This window comes from Piliocolobus tephrosceles, chromosome 17 (genome assembly GCF_002776525.5).
Source record: "Piliocolobus tephrosceles isolate RC106 chromosome 17, ASM277652v3, whole genome shotgun sequence".
Taxonomy (NCBI): Eukaryota; Metazoa; Chordata; class Mammalia; order Primates; family Cercopithecidae; genus Piliocolobus; species Piliocolobus tephrosceles.
The window spans coordinates 32,922,877-32,931,080 of NC_045450.1; the positions used below are offsets into that span (position 1 = coordinate 32,922,877).

Genomic DNA, 8,204 nt, shown 5'->3' on the forward strand with positions numbered 1-8,204 from the left:
AGGAAGGAAGGAAGGAAGGAAGGAAGGAAGGAAGGGAAAGAAAGAAAGAGAAAGAAAGAAAGAAAGAAAGAAAGAAAGAAAGAAAGAAAGAAAGAAAGAAAGAAAGAAAGAAAGAAAGAAAGAAAGAAAGAAAGAAAGAAGGAAAGAAAGAAAGAAAGAGAAAGAAAGAAGGAAGGAAGGAGGAAAGCCTCCTATGAGAACCACAGTAATGCTTCATGAATTCCAGGTCTTTTTTTTGGGTGGGTGGCAGGTATAAATCCCATAATTAAATTGTGAACACTACCCTGTGTATGTGTTTGTGCGTGTGTGGAAAAAGACTTAAATTATTCAATGTAGGCTTTTGTATTTCAGAGATTTTTAAATTGTGTCTTGGCATTTCTGCCTTTTCTTTTATGATAACGGGGTCTCCAAAATTGGAAGAGGGGCTGCCTTTCTTCTCGGAGGCTCGATCCTGCTGCCTCCCGCTTGGGCAGCCCCATTCAGTGGTGTCACCTCCTCCCCTCCCCACAGCCTGTCCTGGGGATGAGGGACAAGGGCCCTTGGGAATAAATGGTGGCCGCTAATTGCTATAGGGAGAAGCTTTACCTGGGCTGGAAGTGAAGCTTTACCTGGGCTGAGGACGAGAGGGAGGGGAGGAGGGTCAGCAGTCATGAGGCTCAGAGCCTGGCACCTACTGCCCAGGACTCCTGGGCCTCCTTCTCCCCAAGGACCTCAGATTCAGCTTCTCTTGTCCCACCTGCCTGAAGTCCTCCTCTCCAACTGCCCCATTCAACTGCCACTCCCACCACACCTGAGAGGGAACTCTGGCGGACCAACATTCCCTCTGCCCATATTAAAGGGCTCTTCCCTCTTCCAGGATGGCCTGTGGCCCGGTCTGGCTCTTTGGTGACAGTCAGAGCCTGTGCATGAAAGCACTGTGCATGGTCAGCCCTTCCCTGGCTGTCGCAGCACATCCTTGTAGAAGAGAAGGAGAAAAATCCTCTCTCCAACTCTCATTCTACAGACGAGAAGCCCAAGGAACAGAAGCCTGTCCACGACTGGTATAGGGCTGAGACCAGCACCCAGGTCCCCTGAGTCCCACTCCAGGCTCCTTCCTGGGAGAATGCATCGAATTTCCTACGCTGTGTTCCTGCAACAAAGAAGCAACTTTGGGATCAGGGGAAGAGAAGGAGGGGGAGGGGAGGGCAGAGGGAGGGGACGATAGAGGGGTAGAGGAGGATAGGGGTAGGGGTAGGGGAGGGCTGGGAAGGGGAGGGGAACGTAATCTTCAAAACAGAAAATCTCATTCATTCATTCCCCATTCATTTAACGAAAAAGAAAAGGGTAATTTCAGCTCAATTTGTCTTGAAATGAATGGAAGGTAAGTCTGATACCGGCACTAGCAGCTAGCCCTTGCATAGAAAAGTTCCGTGTGTGTCAGTCTTGGAACCCTGCACACCCCGAGCGCAGGTATGATTCCTGGGGCCCCTTCAGCGCCTGGCCCAGAACAAGCGCCCGATTCCAGGTGAGCCTAGCCGAAGGGTTCCACAGTGCTCAGCGAGCCGGCTGGGAGGAAGCAAACGCTCTGAGTGCAGAAAAAAACAAATCTTGGTTCCGCTTTAAGGGTTATTTAGACACCTTAGAGGACCCTCCCTAGCCTCACGCACTTGGATTTTGTAAGGAACTTGGCCGCTGCCTTCTCCTGTCCTGCGCAATGCCGCCCCCTGCTGGCTACCTTCCGGCTCCGCCGCTTCCTGGACATGCGAATTCGCCGCCTTTGCCCGACCTGAGTTCCCTTGGTACCTAGAGGGAGGTGGAAATGGAGGGGGGCTGTGGGCAGCTGTGTAGGAAAATGGGTCCTCCCAGGAAGGAAGGCTCCCTGGCCTGGGGAGTGAGCTAGACCGACAGCAGTTTCCTTACATGTGTCCAAAGTGTCCCATTTAATTTCCCTCCGTTCTTTCCTTCATTAATGCAAATTACTGCTAATAATATCACTTGACATTTCTGGAAGCCCTTTGTGTATCACAAAATTCCTTATCCTTTTTATCACCTGATCTTCGCAACAACCCCGGCGGTCTCATAAACACAGCAAAGACTCGCTTCCACAATCTTCCAAACGGAGTCAAGTGCTATCAAGTTTATGGAGGAAGAATGCTGATCAGTTTTCCTCCATCTCCATGAAAGGCCGGGCGGAGACGGATTTCCACCCAGACAAACGGTATTGGGCGCTGCGCAAGAAGATTGGTTGGCCTAGCAGGAAACAAAGAGTGGAGAATGATGGAGAGGGACTGTACGGTCTGTATCCAAGGAAGTCCTTAGGAAAAGACCAGACAAGCTCCTGCTCCAGGCAGAGCGTGGACTCACCCACAGTCAGGGACCTGAGGCCCAGTCTGGGTGTACACGCGCCTGGGGGTGGGGCAAGATAATGCACTGGAATACAAAAAGAAAAAAAATAGAAATCCTTTTCGTATTTTTCCTCTTCCTTTTAAAATTCTATTTTGGCTGGGTGCAGTGGCTCAGGCCTATAATCCCAACACTAGGGGGCGGAGGCAGGCGGATCACTTGAGCCCAGGCATTCAAGACAAGCCTCGGCAACATGGCAAAACCCCATCTCTACTGAAAATACAAAAATTAGCTGGGCGTGGTGGCATGTGTCTGGAGTCCTAGCTACTTGGGAGGCTGAGGTGGGAGTATCAACGGAGCCTAGGAAGTCAAGGCTGCAGTGAGCTATGATCATGCCACTGCATTCAGGCCTGGACGATGAGAGTGAGACCCTGTCTAAAAAAAAAAACCTCTATTTTGTATACAAAATAGTGTACACAAAATTGTGTACAGTGATATACATGTGTAGGGGATAAAAAGTGTGATACTTTTCCTCACCAGTCATATGGGTCATGGCTGACACTCTTGTAACAAAAGGCAGACTAACAAAAGGAAAGCATAACAACTTTACTTCATCAAAGTTTACCGTGATGTGTGAGTCTTCAGAAATGAATACCGAAAGGTTCAGGAACAACCGTCCATTTTTATGCTTAGATTCAATGAGGAATTGACAGTGGTATAGAAATGTGATTGGACAGAAAGTTCTGATCGACTGTAATGGACCGAGGTGGTAGGATGGGGACCCAGCAGGGCCTGTCTGTGCAGATTCTTCTTGGCCTCTCTGTGCAGCATTCCTTCTTTCTAGGTATGGGGCACGACCCCTCTGGAATGAGGGTCTTAGGACCTACTCTCAGACAAAGTTGGTCAGAGAATTTCTTTATGGCCAGTTCCTGTGCAGAAGGGTGGGGGAAGGTTTGAGTCATATTTTTAGGTTTTATGAGTGGCTTTGGGGGAAGAATTTCTACGACTCACCTTGGGGAAGGGGAACTCTGGTTTCTATGATTCATCATCTCAGGGGAGAAAGAGGGGCACAAGGGGTACAGGAGGGCAGGAGAAGGTCAGAGAGAACTTGCTTCTGAGGTCATCCAAACTCCATCAGTTCAAAGTACTCAGTCTGCCAAAGTGCCATACTTTGGGGTATTATTGTCCAAGCCCCAACACATGTCCACCCTGCACATCCCTTGTAAATAACTATGCATGCATAAATCAGAAGTCTGTGTGCTCAAACACCTGCGGTGGTGCTCTGTGGCAAGGGAAAACTGGTGCTCAATGGGAAGGGAATTTTCCCAGCTCTGAGGTTCTGCGGGGTCTCTATTCCAAAGTGAGGTGCTGGCCGGGCATGGTGCCTTACGCCTGTAATCCCTGCACTTTGGGAGGCTTGGGCGGGCAGTCCACCTGAGGCCAGGAGTTCAAGACCAACCTGGCCAACATGGTTGAAATTGCATCTCTACTAAAAATACAAAAATTAGCTAGGCATGGTGATGCACACATGTAGTTCCCAGCTACTCAGGAGGCTGAGGCAGGAGAATCGCTTGAACCCTGGAGGCAGAAGTTGCAGTGAGCCGAGATTGCGTCATTGCATTCCAGCCTGGGCGACAGAGCAGGACTCCGTCTTAACAACAACAACAACAAAGTGAGGTTCTGTCTGAAAAAAGAAAAAATTAGAGAGGAGTGGGGAGACAAAGACAGAAAGAGACAGATAAGAGAGACAGAGCAGAAAGACTTGGCCCAAAGGCCTCAGAAATCAGTGTGTGCAGTTACATAGAATCAATAGCTTATAGTGCCTAAGAGTAGAAACTCTGGAATCAGATCTATCCGCAAAATCTCTAAATTTCAATGTCATCAACTACAAAATGAAAACACTATCCTAAAAGCATTGTAAAATAACTGAAGATTAAAGTGGATCATGGAAGTGAAGTGCTTAAACACAGTGCCTTAAACAGAGTAAACACTCAATAAATGGTAGCTATTGTTTGTGAATAATAATTTTAAAATGAGCAGGATCCCGCTAGAAGTAAGAATTCTACCTCCTGGGTTGCTATCAGAATCTGTCTAGTAGAAATACACTGAAGTCTCTGCTAAAAGAAGGGGTTTGGGTTTTTCACTTTATTTGCCTAATGAACTAAGGCTAGAGATATAAAAGGACTATCAAACAAAGCTGATGTCAAGTGATTTTGGAAAGCAATTTGGAATTTGTATGGACTTTTAAAACAGTAAGTGGAAGAAATAAATGTAAGGAAAGCAATAATAGGATTCGTGAGCCAGAAATACATGCATGCAACAGTCAGAGAACAAGCCCTCTAATAAAGAACAAAAATATTCACAGCCAGAAAATGTGGGTGCTGGCCTCAGCTCCACCACTTATAGCTTAAAGACCTGAGCAAGCCCCTTGGCTCAGAGAGCTGAGCCTAGGAATTAAAACCTGCCCCCAACACAAGAAAGAATTCTCAAAGAACCCATTCTCAGAATCAGGAAAACTATGCTAATTGCAAACAACTAAATTTTCCATTTAAATAGTTGGGTCACAACAATCTTGTAGTAAACCTATTTCTTTCTTTGCATGGGCTGTTAAGGAGCTTAGAGCAAAAACTCAGCCATCTCTAGTAACTGTACACAATCTTATGGCATGCATTTATATGCAATTATATGCAAGGAAGTGCTCTGTTAAGTCTAAATCATGAACACACCCCAGATCAGTGAAGGATACTGATGTGTGAGGGGAGAAGGAGGTGGGGAGCATTTCAGTGAATGCCACCGAGAGGAACTGAGACCCTCAAATCAGAACAGAAGTTTCCAAATCAGTACGGTTCTCTCTAGAGTTCGATGCCAACCATGAAGTATCTGGGAACCAAGGATTGGCAAGGAACATGGTTATCGAGTCAGCAAAGTGTACTCCTCTTTGCTCTGATGAAACCTAGTTTTGCACTAATGCCACTCAAAGATGCTGCACTGGATGGCAAGCTCTGCATGAGGGGCCATCAGGCACTAGAAATAGAACTTCCATGAAGGGGCAGCCTCTCTGTCCCCCTGCTCTAAGCAGGCCATGTTGGCTAGTTTGGGGGTGAGGCCTTTATCCCCAGCCCTTACTACTTGCTTTGTCCTTCTCGTTTCCTTCCCTCTCCTGTTTTATTTCGTTATTTTATTTTATTTTTGAGATGGAGTTTTTCTCATTGCCCGGGCTGGGGTGCAGTGAGTGGCTCAATCTTGGCTCAGTGCAACCTCCACCTCCCAAGTTCAAGCAATTCTCCTGCCTCAGCCTCCCTAGTAGCTGTGATTACAGGCACATGCCACCACACCTGGCTGATTTTTGTATTTTTAGTAGGGACAGGGTTTCACCATGTTGGCCAGGCTGGTCTCGAACTCCTGACCTCAGGTGATTAATCTGCCTTGGCCTCCCAAAGTGCAGGGATTACAGGCATGAACCACCGTGCCCAGCCCCCTCTCCTGTTTTAGATTTGAGTTCTAAACCAGCCTATTAAAAGCCAGTGGTGTGGTTGTGGGCAAGGTATCTCCTCTGCCTGGGACATGAGTTTCCTCTAGAAAATCAAAGAGCTGAGTTAAATGCAGGTTCTTAAATTGTTTGTGTGCCATGGACCTCTTTGGCATTCTAGTATATTCTCAGAAAAAGTATTTCTACGCATGAGATGAAGTACATAGGATTGCAAAGATAACCAATTATACAGAATGCGCTTATCATAATATGTATAAAACACAGCTGAATATTGTAAGATATATGCTTCTATATTGATGCACTAAGTAATGTGATCTAGCAGAAGGCCTAATGACTATTATAATATCAAAGCATTGATGCATATAAGTGATATTTTGAGACATCTGAAACAATTGAAATGAGATTTGGGAATATCGCTGATTTCTATTGGTAGCAAGGTCACAGATATTGCTAATAGTATCTATTTGTTGCCCCATCAAGGAAAATACCAAATTTCAATTTGTAAAAATAACGATGTCATTTTTTTCCCATCCAAATTCATAGGTGCCCTGAATCTAGCTAAGAGGTCCATGGACCACAGGCTAAGAGTAGCTGGACTTCTAAAATTGCTTCTGACTCTGAAGCCGTTACATTCCATAGAATTTTCTAAATGATACCAGGGGACAGATTAGGGGACATTTAGGATAATGGGGTGAAATTTTACAATCTTAACAGCTGGAATCAGAGGGTGGGAACCGTTTCTGTTTAGCGACTGCCTTGATCTGTCTCTTGGGGCAGTCAGAGACACCCTAATGACTTGCTTGGCAGGAAAGGGCATCAGAAGGAAGAACTAAACTGCTCTGCGTAAAGCGTGTTCAAGAATTGGGAGGTGGGGGCAGGGAGAACACAGAGGGTAATTAGAGAACCAGAAAGGAAACCAGAGCCAGAGCAGGCAGAATGGTGAGGGACTCCTTAGGAAAGCAGATGGTTGATATTCAGTTGGAAGTTGTTGACTTGCTGTCAACAACTCTTCTGACCCCGCACTTCATTAAAGTGGTCTACAAAGGAAATAAGGAAAAGTGCTGAATTCTCCTGCTAGGTCAATGCAGTGGAGCAAAGGAGAGGATGGATGGCCTAGTGGGATGCTCAGGAAGGCAAAGTTAAAAGAGGGCATGCAAATCAAAGTGCCCGGATGCACAGAAACTTTGGGAAGCACATTCGCATGGGGGCCTGCACCCTTCCTGTCTAGATCATATGGGACACGTGCTCTCAGCTAACCTCTGTGTTCTCAGAGCGCGGGCCAGAGACCAGCAATATCAGCAACATCTGAGCCTTGTTAGAAGGGCAAATTCTTAAGCCCAACCCCAGATCTACTGGATGGAACCATATGAAGTTGGGGTCCAGCAATCTGTGTCTTGCCCTCCAGGCAATTTGGATACTCAAGATCAAGTTTGAGAACTTCTGCTGTCCGGCGTTATTATTTCCATCATTGCATTCCAGTGTCCCAGTCCCCAGAGAGGTGTATGCAGAATTTCTCCCAGCACTCAGCCTTGGGGGACCCGCTCCCAGCCTGGGGATAAGAACACTGCCCCTTACTTTGCACTGGAGGGAGCTTTCAGCGCCAGAAAAAGCTCCCAGCCATGGGGAGCTCCCTGCCCCTCCAGGCAGCCACTTCCTCCTGGGACCTTTCCAGTGACCCAAACGTCCATGCCTTCTAGGCTGGGGGTGCCCTCTGGAGTCACTTTTCTGAAAGAAGCCGTTCCGGACTGGAAAGACCGAAGTCTGAGTCTTCCCCTCTTCCTTTTGGTGACTTGCACAGCATAGCGCTCTGGCCACCATGGAAGTTGGTCTCTGAAGACTGCTTATTTACCAGTTTCTCTTAGAAAATCGTCCAGGGCTGCAGATAGAGGGCAGGGCAGGCAGGGCCAGCGTGACTGTGGCCTCCTTTGCTCTGCACATCGGCTGCTGTCACTGTGGACCACACTGTTACAGGAAAGGAGCCCCAATCCAGACCCCAAGAGAGGGCTCTGGGATCTCACGCAAGAACGAATTCAGGGTGAATCCATAGGGTAAAGTGAAAGGAAGTTTATTAAGCAAGTAAAGGGGCTGGGCACGGTGGCTCACGCCTGTAATCCCAGCACTTTGGGAGGCTGAGACGGGCGGATCACGAGGTCAGGAGATCGGTATCATCCTGGCTAACACGGTGAAACCCCGTCTCTACTAAAAAAATACAAAAAAGCTAGCCGGGCGATGTGGCGGGCGCCTGTAGTCCCAGTTACTCGGGAGGCTGAGGCAGGAGAATGGCGTAAACCCGGGAGGCGGAGCTTGCAGTAAGCCGAGATCGCGCCACTGCACTCCAGCCTGGGCGACAGAGCCAGACTCCGTCTCAAAAAAAAAAAAAAAAAAAAAAAAA

General features: G+C 47.4%; 1 protein-coding gene across 1 annotated transcript in view; it reads right to left on the reverse strand.

Annotated features, from left to right (window-relative positions):
* Window positions 1-786, reverse strand: part of ABCC12 (ATP binding cassette subfamily C member 12) — a 73,016-nt gene extending 72,230 nt beyond the window's left edge. Inside the window, exon 1 of the mRNA XM_026456888.1 lies at window positions 609-786. The gene's annotated coding sequence lies outside the window, so the exon portion shown is untranslated. The remainder of the gene's footprint in view (window positions 1-608) is intronic.
* Window positions 787-8,204: the final 7,418 nt, after the last annotated feature.